The sequence below is a fragment of the Numida meleagris genome, chromosome 6 (genome assembly GCF_002078875.1).
Source record: "Numida meleagris isolate 19003 breed g44 Domestic line chromosome 6, NumMel1.0, whole genome shotgun sequence".
NCBI lineage: Eukaryota > Metazoa > Chordata > Aves > Galliformes > Numididae > Numida > Numida meleagris.
In genome coordinates, this window is record NC_034414.1 from 939,340 (window position 1) to 956,221 (window position 16,882).

The window sequence follows — 16,882 nt, forward strand, 5'->3', positions numbered from 1 at the left end:
AATAAAAAGGGTCCTTAAGTATTAAGTATGTTATGTTGTTGGAGGACAGCATGCAAATCCTAAACTCACATGAGACTGCAGGAGAAAAATCTTGCCTAGGCTACAGTTGGTGAGTGATTAATTGAAGGTGCATGGGCAGGGAGCTGCTTTTTCTTGTTAAATAGAAACCAGAAAGCAGCTGTTACCTCAGTGCTCTATGATATGCAGAGAGCTTCCCACTTTTTTCTGCTGTTCAGTTTGTATGAAAGCACAAAGATGAGGCCACGCTGCCCGTAGCAAGAAAGTAACATTATACACTTCATCAACAAATGTTGAAGTGATGGTACTGTCTAGAAGAGAATTCAGTAGTGGTGCCAAAAAATATAAGAGCAAGATTAAACATTACTCTGTGGCCACCTATTGAAATTCATGTATGACTCAACAGGCTTGATCTTTGGATGTGTGTGAGTAAAAACACATTTGCAAAACTTCTCATTCGTTTAAGTTTTCTCTTGGTATTTTACTCTTTAAACTTCGTTTTTCATGACTTCAGATAGTTGATGTTCCATTTTTCTTAAAGCTTAAAAAGTCAAGACTAGTCATTGCATCTTGCTTGATACCTTTCTTTTCTAGAAAGATACGTCTCTTTTTGGTTTTGGAAGTTCAGTCTCTTGTTATATCTTGAAGTAATATTAATAAAATAGAAATAAAAGAATACAAGTGAATGCTTCTGAAATTGATACTTTATTGCAAATAGAAGATGAAACCAGTTTAAAAAACGATTTTAATTTTAATTTTTAATTTAAAAGGAATGTTGAAATGTAGATTTACATTGAAGAAATTTCAATTAGCGCTGCAGCATTAAATTATAAGTATACAAAATTCCTAAAGTACAGTAATTATTACTGGAAGTACTGTATACAAGTGCCTGCTTGCCAGCTCTGTGACGAGAACGGTTATGCCTTAAGGTGCAAGAGCTAATTATAATAAAAAATACAGTGTGCTCTTTAAGGTCACCACGAAACTGGAAATACTTGATCTGTAAGCTCCCATTTCAGAAGAAATGTAATGTATTTCCTATTCAGTCTCATTTTCATTGACTGGAGCTTGAACTTGGAGCTTCAGGTCTGGTATTTAGTTAAGTACACTACCAGAAAATTAGATATTTAATTAGGTGGGAAAACATTAGTAATAATTTAAGAAAAAGCGATTGTTCTAAGCGCCTACGTAGCAGTCAGTAGTGGGGTAGGCTAGGAACACTGTGTAAATGAACAGTTTATGCTGTAACTAGGAGATTTCTGTTCCTTATCATTCAAAGTAGCTGAAAAATAGAAAGTTTAACATTGCATGCTTGTACTTCGTATATGAAATTTATTGAAATCCTCCTCTGGCTGTAGGAGGCACCTAGCCAATAGGTAGCTGCCTGATTCAGATATTAATCAAGATTTAGAAGGGGCTTAGCTATTTATTAGCTCTTGAGAAAAACATGTATTATAGAAGTGACAAAAAATTAACAGCTAGTGGAGCAAGGCGCTCTTGTGGATTCAGCACAGGTTTCTTACCTTCCTCTTGCACTTGGAACTAGTTGCATAAGAGTACAAGGATCAACTACATGGTTATGAGCTAGAATCCGTTCTCATCTTGCTCATAAAATTGTTGAAGTTTTAATAGGTTCTGTACATCTTTTCGTAGACTTCGGTGTATGAAAACTTTGTTCAATATATATTAGTTCAGATGAAGTAAGATAAGAATCTTCCATATTCATGCGTAGTAAACGCGTGAGTATCTTCGTTGTAGTAGCTCCTTAATAGTGAAAACTGTTGTAGGGTAAATATACGTGAAGGCTAAAATCCTGTTAGGTAAAAAACGTGGATAAAAGTGACTCAATTTACCTCTACTATCAAGACAGAGAAATTGTCGTGTGCTGTTGGAGTTTTCATAGTCCTTTGTGAAGAGGGAGAACAGCCTGCCAGTAATTTCTAGAAAGCTGTAAATTTTAATTCACAATTCAATGTTGACCATTTTAAATCTGTTTCAGAAAGATCTGCATCTTATAGTGTTAATTCTCTTTGCGCATCAGAAAGTTTTTGGAAAAACTTTTCTTGCCCACTGTGTTTATCACAGTTGAGCGCTCTCCCGTGTCCCAAGCCTTAGCAATTCAACGGTTTCTGTCACCTTTTCACAGCAGTTCATACAGTTCATGTTGTTAGTCAGCGTAACACATAGAGATGTGAACCGTGACGCTGAATAGAGTTCCTGGAAAAAAAGTATGACCGAGTTGTTATTTAATTTATAACAGAAGAGAAGTCTTAACCTGTTAGCAGTGAGTAAGCAGCAAGCTTGAAGAACTAAGGCTGAGGGTTGTTTTGTTCATTTGTTTTCTGTAAATCGCTGAAGTGAAAACTTTTCTTTGAAGTTCAGTTTCTCGTGTTGTCCTTAAGTAAATTTGTTTAGAAACAGTTGTAAGCTGAGAGTCTGTGTTCTTAGGACCTATGTTTCTAAAGGCTGAACATTGTTTAAAGGTAGGGAAATGAACTGCCCTAGTCACTGGAAACTTGCATCGTTTTTAAGAATGTTCCCTCCTCTGGTAAGAACTGTATGATAGTTTTAATGATGAGTTTAATGAGAAGTCCATTCCTTGTACTCCGCCAGATGATGTAGTTAAAAGCAAAATAGTGGATGCCCTGAAAGAGCTAAATATGCAGTCTGACTGAGCAGAAACAAATGGAGTAAGTGTACAGAAGCAAAAGAAGAGCTGCAGATAGCTTAAAAGATGTCATCAATTAGAGAAGCAAGCACTGTACAACAAACGTGGCAGGGTGTTTGTGACCTCTCTACACTAAAAGAGAGTCTAAGAGCTAGATCCAGCACAACAGCATGTTTGCAGCTGCAGGCGAAGACATAAGCACAGATGGTCTACTTGGAAACAAGCAAGGCTAGAAGCAGACGAGATGATATTTACTCCTAGAGCTTCATGTATGTGTGCTTTCACATTCGATTTTCCTACCTATTTTAGGTATCTTTCTAATAGTGTGAGCATGTTTGCATGTTTATATTTTTTACCTTGCCGTACAGCATGGGGACGTTCGGAAAATGTGATGAAAGATCCCAGTTCTCAAGGCTTCCTGGTTTTAGGCGTGCAGCTATCCAAGTACCCTATACGAATTCTCATGCACTCTATTGAAAATGGAATTAAATAAAAATAAAAGAAAACAGAAGTGAAATAAACCAGTGGCTTTGGGGATGGAAGGCTAAAATGGAAAAAAAAAAAAAAAAGCACTTGAACTACTTGCGTGTTGCTAGAAGCGTTTGAGAATACTCCAATTTCTTTTTATGATGAAAAATGGTATTTTGCAGTATGTGAAAAAATAAATGCTGTCTGGTGTTAGGCTGGAAATTCTGAATGAAATCCATTGCTTTATTAGTTATGACAATCTCATGGTTGCAGTGTATCATTGTGAATTTTTTACTGTGTGAATTTTCCGGTGGAATATCTGATAAGGCATTCCACTGCTTTGTATGTTGCCTAAAAGAGGCCTGGGGATGAATTGTTATGTTTGTTCTTGTTGGGGGGGGAGATTTATTACATTTTCAGCTCACAAACATAGTTAATTCTGCTTTCACAACATACTGAGATATTCTGCTTTAGTAGAACACTTGGATTGAACCTCTGGAAGCTTATCCAGTTGAGTCTGTGTGGGAAAGGACATATAAACGTATGTTCTAATTACAAGGGGAGGCATTGGTGGTTTGTAATGGGTCACTTAGCAAACTACAGTTTAATGTGCTATTTCTCCTTCGTTACAGATGTTCTAATTGTTGCAGCAATGTTGTGGCTTTGTGCATAATTGTATTTAAACATTATCACTTCAGGTCATCAGTGTTATCATAGAAATTACTGAAGTAATTGTAATGATTGTGTCATCAGTATCTTGCTAAATGAGCAATGTGTGTAGCGTTTAAAAAATTCGTTCTATATTGTGATATGTATGAGGCTAATGATGAGATTCATGGATGGGTGTTACCAAGAATAATCACTGAGGATATTAGCAAGATAGCTAAATGACAACCGCAGTATTTTTTCCAAAGAATTTCCAGAAGAAGTCGAATTTTTTGAGAAATGTTTGATTTCAGTCTTACAGATTCATCCTGAAGTTCAACAGAATTTTAAACTTCAGATTTCAGAAGTTGCCGACTTAGAAAGATGGGAGTGTCTCAAACTTTGTGTCTTGGTACAGCCAGTTCACTTGAAACTGATTGGATATAACAGTTTGATATTATATAGTAGGTGCCTAAAATGTTTTCTGACTTGAGTTTATTCCGGTTGGAAAGGGTAACTTGACTCAATTTGTCACAAAGTCCTACATAATGTTTTGCACTCATTCACGTGTGGTGTTGCCATTCGGGCGTAACTGCACACTGGCCTAGTTTACCTTTCTATTGAAAAAAGTTTCCTAAGAATGAGATTACCTAGACAGGAATAGAATTATCTTAGAAATAAATACAGCACCATAGAAGGATACGATGAATTAAATCATGGAGTTTAATTCTGCTTTATTTGATAGCTTCGGAAATACGCATTCAATATTAAGTCTTTTAGGCTCATCCGCAGTTCAGCTGTACTTGGACAGTTCAGGTAGGACTGCAAGGAAGTGAAGTGCTAGTTGCTCCAGTGTTCGGTACGTGCAGCTTGTTCATCATCCTAGTGATGTGAAAAGGTTAACTTCCTTCAGATTTCACAAACTGTTCTGCAGTGGATTTTGTATGAGAAGGCTTCATGATAACCCAGTGACTGCTGGGTCGACATTTTCAAATCTTTTGGTTCTTTCTGTCAAGGGAGAAGTTTTTTTTCCACGACTGTTTTTGCTTTTTTGCTTGTCTATATCTGTTCTGTCTTTTGTTTATGTTGGCAGTAGCATAAGAGCTACAGGAAACATGGTTCTTAAAATGTTCACCTTATTCTTTATTTCGACACAATCTATTGGTAGTTGATTTCATTAAGTACTGGCATTTGCAAGAGCTTAATGACATTATACTGAGCCTAAAATTATGTTGTTCTTTTCTTGTATGTGTTCTTATAGTGAGCAATATGGCTTGCATTTCAAGGCGAAAAGGACAGAATAAGTCTCCTATCTTTTCAGTGGTTTAAAAGGAAATACCTCCAATTTATTTTTTTCCAAAAGTGAATCTGAATTAGAAGTGAGAAATGCTTAGCTTTAAAGGGCCACTTTCAGCATTCACTCTAGGGCAGGAAAAGCTGTCCCTTTCTAGCCCTGTATGTCTGTTGGGGGGATGCTTCCAGGCTGTTGCCTCATCTCTTCTCACCAGCCTGGTAACAGACCTGAAAACACTTCCTCTGAGTCTGTGTGGCAGAGCCTTGCTTTGAGTATGATCTGCAGTCATACAGGAGCTGTGTGATAGAAGGGGTCGTTCTGGGGTTTTGCAAAGCCTCATTGTCACTGTCCCCTCATTTGAAAGAAGAGAGACCAATCTCTGTTCTTTAGTGACCTACAGCATTTCACAAGCTGGTAGAGGCCTTTGTGGGCACTGATAATGCGCAGTCATCTCTTACTTGTTGGGTAGGAAGGGTCTGCGTAGAGAATATGGTGGCTAGTTGAAAATTGAAAATGTACTGCTGTCCTCATACTTTCTCTAAGGCTTTGTTGTCCACATGCATTTCTGTCTGACTAGCAGAAAGACTTTTTGGTGTGTGTGTATTCAGGAGTGGAAGAACTGGGGTCTCCAGCAGACAAATTGAGCCTTCCTGTGAAGGGAACCCTTGAGAGGCTCTGCTGCCTGGTGCAACTATTGATCTAAGGAAGCAGGAGGCTTCAAAATAGCTACTGGGGCCAGAAGGGAGAAGGGTTTTTGTAATTGCTAGTAAGATTTCTGTATCAATAAAGTTAGGAATCTCAGAACATTTTACTGTTTGACAGAGGGCAGCCTAGTTCTCTTTCTTATTTTGGATAAACGATGAGTAGAAGTGTTTAGGCTTTGGTAGTAATGAACTACAAGTCTAAGCATGAGTTTCTACTTGTATTTTACATTAACTAAATCAAACGCTAGCTATCTCTTTTACTGTTGTCTCGGACTGGATTATAAATTCTAATACCTGCTTCAGTTGTGAAACTTGAAACTAGCCAGTTGAAGCTCATGAAAGCATGTAAACTGTGTTGGGCTTCCCGGGCAGTTTTCTGTTTTGCTCCGTAAGGAGGCAGTAGAACTTTTGTTCTGTGATACTGAATGGCAATTTTATTTTTAATTTGTGTGAATAACAACATTCAGGTATTTAACTAAAAATATATGCTATTGCAATTTGACTCCCCTGGTTGCACCCTAGATTTGTATATAATGAAGAGTATTCTTTACTACCAAAAGCTATGCACTTAACAGGCAGAACTCTCTAGGACTCTGATACTGTTCGATGAGTGAACCAAAAATAGGACTGGAAGAGCTGACGCACACAAATGCTGAGGTCAGAATGAAAACTGGTTTATCTGAAGATGGCATAACTGAGACTTTACCTCCGGCAGCTTTTTTGAAGATGTGGTTGCCGCCTTATGTTGCAGTGACTGTGTTATTTTTATCATTTTCAGGTTGTTGTTTGTGGTGCTCTATTGGAAAAAGAGTTCAGCCTCTAGATACGCACATAATCCAGAGGAATTGTTCTCATGCACTTTCTTACATAACATCTGTGTATTTGTTCCCTCTGAAGAATGAACTCTTCAGTCTCAGATCACAGATACACTCTGCTAGGATTTTTTTTTCCTATTTTTATTTTTTTGTTAAATGCATCATATCAGAGGGTCAATTTTAAACTTGATATCTACTTTCATCCCAGTAACTTTCTTAATAGATTTTTCTGGAAAGTAGTAACATTTAAGGGGTAAGGAGAACCTTAGGCAATACGATGTAGCACCTTTGAGACTTTGAAAATTAATACTGTTGTAATAGCAATGCTGGAATGAGAATTTTCTTTCAAAGACTTCTGGCCTTTTTGCAAAGTAATGTTTTTTGGCTATGTTTTGAACTGCTGTGAATGGATATCAGTGTGGTAGGTGAGGCTGCAATTCTTACTTCGGAACACATAGGAGTAGTGAGATACATAAATCGTAATTTGCTCAGACAGATGGCACTTCTATTTAGCATCTGCTGTCTCTTGGTAACAACTGTCTACAGGTTGTCTAGTAGTCATTTTTTCATGTTGTATTTGAGGTTATTTGAAAGATGAATTCTTTATTTTTTGGGGGTGCATTATCAGTGCGGTATCGTATTTTCATATGGGAAATGCGGGAATATGATGGAATTTTTGGGGGAAAAATACAAGCTGACAACAGCTAGGAGGATTAAGAGGAGTAAGACGTGCATCTAGCATAGTTCTTCATTTAAGGTATGGAAAAAAACCAGCAATGGATTATCCATGAAAGTAGGCTCTACGCTTGACCGTGGACAAGGTTAACATCAATAGCTTAGAAGGGTCAAGAGAAAAGACTGGCAGTGAGCAACAGGTTACTTTTTTGACATTATTCATTCGGATCTCTTAGGCCTTTTAAAATGTTAATAAAGAGAATGTATTCTCTCTTTAGGGGAAAAAAATCCTATAAACCTGACTTTGTTTTATCAATAATACTATGAATGAGCACATGGGCTACTATGAGATTCATAAGCATCCTTAGTTCTGTCTCCTTCATTCACCACGTAATGGATTACTTTCATTTGAGATTGGAAGTCTTGCTGCAGAGGGAAAATCTGCTTTGATACCAACATGAAAAGGCACTTCTATACTGAACGGTGAGTTGTCTATAAATAGATAACGGTGATGTTACTGCAGTTGAGGAAAGTTCATTCCATTAAAAACATCAGTGCACTAGCGTAATGCTTAATAATTAATGAATATGATTTAAGTCCATTTTAAACTGATGACAATTTTAAAGGCCCTGTAATATTTATAAGAAACTCTTACCTCCCGTAATTCTAATGAATGAATTTTCCTGACCCTTACTGAAAGTTACACCTGTAAAATAGGATTACTACTGAATGGTCTTTGTGATACACTTTATTTGCATCATTCTTACAATGTGCTCAGCCTTTGGAGACTTGCCTGTTTTGTGTGACATAGTGTATTTCTTTTAAGTTACTATTAACTGACACTTTTCTACTGTACTGAAATGAAAAATCCTATACACAAAAAAACATTGGACTAAAATGAATGGCATCTTCATGTTTTTCATATTGAAAGCTTAGATTGTGTCAACATATAAGAAGACAAAACTATATACCGAAAACTTTCATTCCATCGCAAGTAGCAAAATGTTCTTGCTGTTACCTTCTTTGCTCCTAAGACCCCATCATTAGGGTCCTTAACAGAGTCCAGGCCTAAATTAGTTAGACTGTGCGTGCTTTAACGTCTCTTTATGATTTAGAGCATTTGGTAGAGATAGTTTATTACTTTGAGAGATAGTAGAGTCATTGTGGCTATATGTAAAACACAAGAATCATCACTGTTCCTGCCATGTTCTGACATGGAGTTAAGAATTGTCTGGAAAGTGCTGTTAGCATTCTCAACGTAGATCTAGCCGCACCAGAATTAATACAAGTTGTTCATCTTACTTCAGTGAATTAATTTCCATTAAGGAGCTCCTCCCTGGGTAATAGAAAGATCGTGAGAGTAAAATTTCTAACTAGATTCGATCCACCCTGTTCAACATGGTCCGTGAGTGCTGGAATATGTTAAAAGTCCAGCGTGAGTTGGAATCTACGTGTATTCCTAGAGGAACGATTTAAAAACAAAATAGTGTTGCTGATATGCAATTATATGGTACCCATTCTTGTCATAGGCCATCCTGAGGTGCGCCAGCCTTCCTTCTTTTTCCAGCCGTGCCTCTTCTGTTAACATATGGATGGTGTGTGTGCGTTGGCTTTCTGGCCAAGGGCTTAGAGTCTTTACAGATTTAGCGAAGAAAAAGCAGTATGTTATTTCATTCTGAATAAGGATCTGTACGTGATTGATAGGGAGAGTTCTGAATATTCAATTCTCTCTGGACTTAGATGCTTAAATCACAGCTTCGTGCTAGCCTCTTGGGACTCAGCAAATGCTTTCTTCTGAAGGCAGATACGCAGCTAAGACAGTGGTTATGTTTTTCTAATCGTTATATTCGCTTAGGAGAAGACCTTAGTTATTGGACACTATTATCCTGAGACTGTTAATGCTCAGACTCTGTAGATCTCAAGAATATTCCAATGTTTTTGATGACTGTTGTGGATCCAAGGTTAATCTCTTCATTTGAAATGAGACTATTGCAAAAAATGCAGGATGTGTGAGTCCAAGAGCGTGTGATGGAATTTGGCATTGTAATTTTTTATTCCAGTGCTCTTAATGTATTTTAACTGGCTACACACATGCAGCCTCTGTCCCTGTTTTCAGGAAAAGAATCTGGAGGGGAGGGGATTGGAAGTATGTGATTTCATTCATCTTGCATTAAAGAGCATCTGGTGCCAAGTTTCATTGTTGTAGAAAGAAGCTGTTACATCCGTGAAGGCAATGGACTTTAAGGTCACACCCGCTTTTAAGAAGGGTAGAAGAAATGACTCGGGGAACTACTGACCTGTCAGTCTCGCATCTGTGCTGGGGAACATCTTAGAACAGATCCTCCTGGAGGTTATACTAAAGCATGTAGAAGAGAGCAAGTTCATATATGAGACAACAAATATAGCTTCACTAAGGAAAGTCCTGTCTTAGCAACCTAGTGACCATCAGTGATGGCGTAGCTGCTTAAATGGACAAGGGAAGAGCCATTGATATCAGCTGTCTAGACTTCAGTGAGGCCTTTGACACAGTCCCCTCCAACATCCTTCTCTCCAAATTGGAAAGATAGGGACTTGATGAATGGACTGTTCAATGGACAAGGAACTGTTTGCAAGATCATAGCAAGAGAGTAGTGGCCAGTGGCTCAATGTCCAGATGAAGATCAGAGGCAAGTAGTGTCCCTCAGGACACTACTGAGGGGTCAGTACTGGGACAAGTGTTGTGTAATATCTTCATCACTTACATCAACAGTGGGATCGAGCGCATCCTCAGCTAGTTTGTGGGTGACACCAAGCTGTGTTGACGTGTCTGAGGGTTGGGATGCCATTCAGGAGAGACCTAGACAGGCTCCAGCTGTGAGACTAGGTGAACCTCATGAGGCTCAACAAATCCAAGTGCAAGGTCTTACACCTGGGTGATGGCAAACTCCCACTATCAGTACATGTAGGGGGATGTAAGAATGGAGCGTACTCCTTTCAAAAAGGACTGTGTGGGTGGCAAACTGGATGTGAGCCAGGAATGTGCCCTCGCAGCCCAGAAAGCCAACCATATTCTGAGCTGCATCAAAAGAAATGTGGGCAGCAGGTCGAGGGAGGTGATCCTGCCCCTCTGCTCTGCGCTGGTGAGACCTCACCTGGAGTGCTGCATAGAGATACGGAGTTCTCTGTGCAGAAGAGACACGGACCTGTTGGAGAGCCTGTAGAGGAGGGCCACAAAAATGATCTGAGGGATGGAACACGTTCCCTGTGAGGACAGGCTTAGAGAACTGGGGCTATTCAGCCTGGAGAAGGCTCCGAGGTGACCTGATAGTGGCCTTTCAGTACCTGAAGGGGGGCTATAAAAATAAGGGGACAGACTCTTTAGCAGGACAAGGGGAAATGTTTTCAAACTGAAAGAGGGGAGATTGAGATTGGATATGATTTTTTTATGATAACAGTTGAGAAGCACTGGAACAGGTTGCCCAGGGAGGTGGTGTATGCGCCGTTCCTGCAGACGTTCAAAGGCAGGCTGGACTGGGCTGTGAGCAAACTGATTGAGGTGTAGGCGTCCCTGTTCATCGCAGTGTAGTTGAACTAGATGACCTGTAAAGGTCCCTTCCGGCTGATTCTGTGATTCTGTAATTCTAACGTTCAATCGCTACACTGTCTCTTCTCTGCTGACTTTCAGCCTATCTTACAAGCATGTCGTCAGAGTTGGACGTTAAGCAACCCGTAAGAATTTCATGATAATTTTAGGAAAAGATAGCTTAAGACATGTCTTTTTCATTCTTCCATTTAAAATGTTACAGTCTGGGTTGAAGCAATTGCTTCTGTGAGGTTAATTGTTCTGAACCTTGAACTGAATTGAAAATCGGTGACACAGGATAGTTAACCAAGGAAATAGGAAACACTAGTCAGGAAGATAGGAATCATAAATAGGGCTTTACAAAATGTGAACCAGCGTAGTACTATAGGATATTGTTACAGTCTTGAAACACATCCCAGGTTTTCTTTTAATCAGTAACCAGACAAGTTCAGTATATGTTTTGAATGAAAGAAAGCTGGTCAGCGTTTTCAGAACTGCTGTGGATTTGATGGTTAGACATGAGCTAAAGTTTTGTAAAGGAAAAAAAAACAGGAAGTAAAGGGAAGAACGAAGTCCAAAGAGTCCAAGACAACTGAGACAAAAACAGGAGCAAATATCTGCATAAACATCCACAACATGAAAATGTGTTGTTTTTTTTAATGGTTTCATTCCTAGCAGATGTTTGAGATGAGCTGAACTTCTGCCAGGAATTTCGTTATTGCCTATTGTGTTACCCAGCTAATACCAGACATTAGTTACTTTATTTTTGCGCTCTTTTCCAACTATGTTTTCAGATGTTACAGTACCTGATTGCTTCAGTCTGTTTCCTTTTTCCATTGTAAGTGGGTATATGGAAGTGACATAAATTACTGGTGACTTTGAGATGGATGGAGATTTCTTAGTCTTCTTGAATGACATTAAATTCAATGCAGTACAGTAGTCTAAAAATTCTCAAATTAAATATTTCAAAAAGCAAAGTCTAACCGTAGATAATGAATTCATTTATTTATTTTGTTTAATTTCTCTTTTAGACGGGAAATAGGAATGGTTTGGGTCTTACTCCAGTATTGTCTCCAGTTCATCGCGTATAGAAAATCTCAGAGATAAGGCTATTTAAGGTCTTAATCCTTTGTCAGCAAAATCGAGGGCATTTGCTAATATTTTTGGCAGTTAGATTAAACTTTAAGGCCTATATTTTATTTTAAGGTTTTCATTAAGATGTATTGGTGAACTTAATCAGTTCTTACCACAAGCCTTAGAAAAGCACCCAAGGAGTTGTTGCCTGCTTTCCAACAGCGTTGAAAAAGATTTACTTGTATAAGAAGTAGTCTAAGTTTGGGGAAAAAAAAAAAAAAAGAAGAATATAAAAACCCTCCTCGAAAAAAACAAAGCACCAGTTAGATTTCAAAGAAGTAATCTCTGGAGTTAGTCGTGGTTTGTTTTTTAAAATCAAGGTACTGCTTGCATAATGTCAGGGAAAGTTATTCTGCAGATGCTAGAGAAAAAGGTCAAATTCTTTCTTTTGTCATCTTTGGTATTGCCATTTATTTCGTTGCGAAGAAAATAAGCAAATAGATATAATGCAGTCTATGAGGGCCCTCTAGAAATTTTTGGAAATATTCAAAACTGAATGGGACGCAGTCATGGACAACTGCTCTAGCTGGCCGTGCCCGAGAAAGGAGGTTGGACTAGGTGGTCTCAAGAGGTCCATTTGAATCCAGATGATTCTGTGACTCTTAATTTGCTTCGCGCCAGACTCTTAAATATGCATTTCCTATTCCTTTGATGTGCAGCACAAATTTAAAACACTACCTGGAAAAAGAGCATTAACATCATGTTAAGAGAAACAAAACTAAGAAATCTTCACATTATTGTGTTATGTTAGAGGCAGAGTAGTATTAAAAGATAAATTGACTCCTTTCCCTAGTTAAGGTACAACCTAACTAGGGAAGATAAGTGGGCTTAGAACTGGTAAATCAGCAAGTTCTACTGGCACCTGTATTTCAAATCTTCTATTATAGTTCATTAGATACTTGCAATAATAATTCTATCAAGGGAATGCGATATATACTGAAAACGCTAGTGAGCACAGTAATACGAAAAATAAGGAACTCATCCCTAGCGCCATGGGAATGTATGAGAAAAATTTTGATTGTTTTTGTTAAAGATTGTGAGAATTGAGTTTTAAATTTTACTTGTGTGTTAAAACCCCAAAGGAGTAAGTTAGTTGAAGATGTATCAATGAGACAAAGGTTTCTCACAATTTTCTAGTTGCAGCTGGAAGCAGTGTGAGCAAAAAATGTTGGATTCTGTTAGTAGAGATCTGGATCTTCAGTTCCTGCAAGTATTTAGTACATCTGAAATATTATTACATCGGAGTAAGATATCTTATTCCTCATCTTCCACAGCCCTTATCTGGGCAGCTTATGACATGTGCAACTCAAATAGTACATCTTATTTTATCGTTAGTTCACTGAAGATCTAAACGTGTATTTTGTGTGAAGGATTAGTAGGTATATGGATTCTAAATTCATCAAGGTACATTTGAGTGTAGTACTGCCACTGAATATAAATAGAGACTGTAGACAGTAACCAACGCTGACTGTTAGCATGGAACGAGCATTCAATATCTGGGAGAACATGCAAGAGAAGAAAGCTGAGGTAGAAATTACATTTTTCATCTGTGAATCCAAATTTTTACGTAGTCTTTTAAATTAAGCATTCAAATTTGTGTAGATCATTAAAAGTTGCAGATTCAGCTGGTAAGCTAGACAAGTAAGTACTGGTAAGCACATTTTGCATATTTCCCCACAGAATTGTGTGTTTCAGCACTCTGGACAGGGATTTGATTCTTTCTTCATCGATGTGCTGGCAGGTCACTGAAGTATCGGATTCTGTCCCTTTTGCATGTAAAGATTGTATTTATCACGTGATGCTGCTGAAGGATACAAGATTCCACGCATTGTTTGCCTGACAGAAGTGAGAAAAATGTGCTAAGTATTACTAAATAGTTTCAGCTTCTTCTCAGGTCTGCCTACATCTGTGTACTTGCTGATTTGATTGTGCTAACTGTCTGGTAGAGGCAAAGTGACTAGAACTAACTTTGTGAGTATGGAAGTGCCATAGCTATAAATTACTCTGAAGTCTGCCTCAAGTGCTTGATAGTGCCCAGGAACACAGCCTAGCTCTAAACTGTTGAGTTAATTTAGATTCTAGACTTAGAGGAATATTGTTTCCTTGTCCTTTTTCCTCCTTATAGAGATTTCTCCCTTATTCCAAACAAATCCGGCCTTCATCTAACAGCAGACATATGAGAATTTTCTGTGGAAAAAATCCATGGTAAGGAAGGATTTTCTATGAAGTTGAACTTTCCAACTTAATCGGCCATTCAAAAATGATTTTAATATTCTGAGAATTAGTGTTCTATCAAATGAGGTTAGGAATAGCAGAAGATCCATGGTAACAAATCATAAAATATTTCCAGTCCTTAAGTGCAAGGTGGTTTGGAAGAAAGAAATGCAGTAAAGAATTTGAAGACTAAAGAATGGAGAGAAGGGTTTACCTGGAAGACTGAAAATCTGATTCCATTCCAGTGCTATAATAAGGCCGCTATTCTCCCATGTACAAAAGAGTCCAAAATATTTTCTACTTCAGGCTGTAAGAATAATTCAGCTTCTTGAAAGGAAGTGTCCCTATCCCAAACTATAGTGCTGTCTACTTCCTTAGCTTGTTTTATCCTGAGGAGACAGTTCTTATTTCTCTGCCATAGAATGAAATCTGATGTTTTAAACTTCCACGGGGTATTCATAATACAGCTTATTGTACAGCAAAAGAAATGATTGTACAAAAAGCTGGATATGAATTGAGCAGGGCTTTGGACCAGATGACCCAAGATCCCTTCCAGCTGAATGTGTTCTATGACTTTTCTCTACAGCTTTCTCTAACTGCCTAGACAAATACTGGGCCCTTTGGAGGATGCTAGCCTTCAAACTCCTTCAGCTGCATTGTGTTTCTTCGTATATGCTGGTGCGTTTAATTGGCGCCCATGCCTGCCTTGAATTACAAATATGCCTTGAACACTAAGATTCCTAGAGCATGGATTGACTTTTCTTGCTTGTTTCTTAACTTACTGCTGATATTGGTAGATGGTGAATGGTGTACTTCTAATGTGCTCAGAAGAAGGAAGTCTAGTTTCCATCGTGAGGAGGTTTGGTAAAAGTACTCTGCTCTGAAAGTACTCTAAAAAGCTCAGAAAGTAATGCACCCTATTTTATTTATTCTGTTGATCCATAATGTCAGAGGTGGACGTTTGTGGTGAGGCATTCGAAGTTGAACCTTCCCACCAATATTCCATTACATTTTGTTGCCGTGTGACAGATGGCAGCGGAGGGGCAGTTTGATGGAATGGTGTCTGACATGGAAGTGCATATGAAGCAAAGGTGTGTCATTGAATTCCTCCATACGGGAAAAACTGCACCCATTGACATTCATCAACACTTGACGAGTGTTTATGGAGACCAAGCAGTGGATGTGAGTACAGTGAAGCAGTGGGTAGTGTGTTTCAGCAGTGGCTGCAGTGACTTGAAAGTCAAGCCATGTTCCAGATGGCCATGCAAATTTTTATGAGTGCCATGTGCAGGCTCTTGTTCAACACTAGCAAAAATACGTAGCTAATGGTGTTTTAGTACTCTTATGTTATTTGTTGCTGAGAATTTGCTCTATCAAATAGCGTTGTTGTCCTCTTTGTATCTGTTGTAGTTTCCGTGAAAATAAATAGCAGATATTATTTTCAGAGCAACCCTTATAAATTGATGCTTGAAGGACAACCTGAAGAAGATGTGATATTTAAACATCAAAAAGTAAATTGTGATCAAATTCAATATTTGAAAATCTTTCACGGTATGAAAGGAGTTCTTTAGTGCCCTGATGGAAGGGAAGAGAAGGGTGGGAGGGAAGAAGATAAGAATGATATGGAGTATGAGCTTAGAAGACTGATTCAGGAGGTCTCTGCTTTTTGATAGGTTTTTTTGGCTCTAACCTCCACCCAAAACTAAAAGAAAAGGAGTGGTTACGGTGAAACACACACACAAATGTAAAAATGTCCCAAACGCCAAGAAGAGGTATTACAAGGGAGGTATTTTGGTTGGTTTCTTCTGGTAACAAGGCTGAAATCGGTAGGAGTTTTTCTATTAATTTCCATGACAGTGGGACTATGTCATAAAGGACTCATACAAGCATATTTTAAAACATTTGTGTTGAATGTTAAAAGCAAGATATAAAGCTCTACAAATAGTAACTGTCGACTCAGAAGAGTGAATACGTCCTAGCAAGACATCTCATGCCATGTGTGAAGCTACCTATTTGTGGCAATTTTGTCATTACACTCAGACAAATGGTGATAATAGCCACATGTAAGAATAATGACTAATACGAAAATCTGAAGTGAGCATCTTCCAGTTCTTCCATATGGCTATGAACATGATTAGATTCTTCCCAGAAATCTCCAAACTATGTTAATTTTTCCATGACTTACGCTGAAGTACAAAATGATGAGTTGTACTGTACAAAACAACAGCAACAGCTGCAACCTGCTACAAAAGTTATGTAGAGAAGTTTTTTTTTTCTTTTTAAAATTTTTTAACCCAACCCAGGAAATCGAATCAGATGAAATAAATAAAAATAATGCAGTTCTTTGTTGATTTTTTTTAATCTAAAGTAGATGAATTCAAGATACATGATTTTTGAAAATCTGAGTTCTGTAGAATGACATGATATTGTAAGAAATCTCAAATGTTGTGATTGACATCCTCATAAAATCTAAGCCATCTGCGCAAGAGAGATGGATAGAGTCAAAGTTCCTTAATTTAAAACAGTTACTTTTTGGTTTGAGGACTCGTTTCTTTCACTCTTACAGAAATTAGATGTAATCTTTGAAGTCCCACAAAAGCGATGAGTGGCTGGGAGGTTGTTAGAATACCATTGTTGCTTTCTCTGCACATTTATGTGTTTCATTAGGAACCACTTAGGCCACAG

At 38.1% G+C, this 16,882-nt stretch overlaps 1 long non-coding RNA gene across 4 annotated transcripts in view; it reads left to right on the forward strand.

Annotated features, from left to right (window-relative positions):
- Positions 1 to 16,882, forward strand: part of LOC110400882 — a 233,778-nt gene that overhangs the window by 65,823 nt on the left and 151,073 nt on the right. The window lies entirely within an intron of this gene.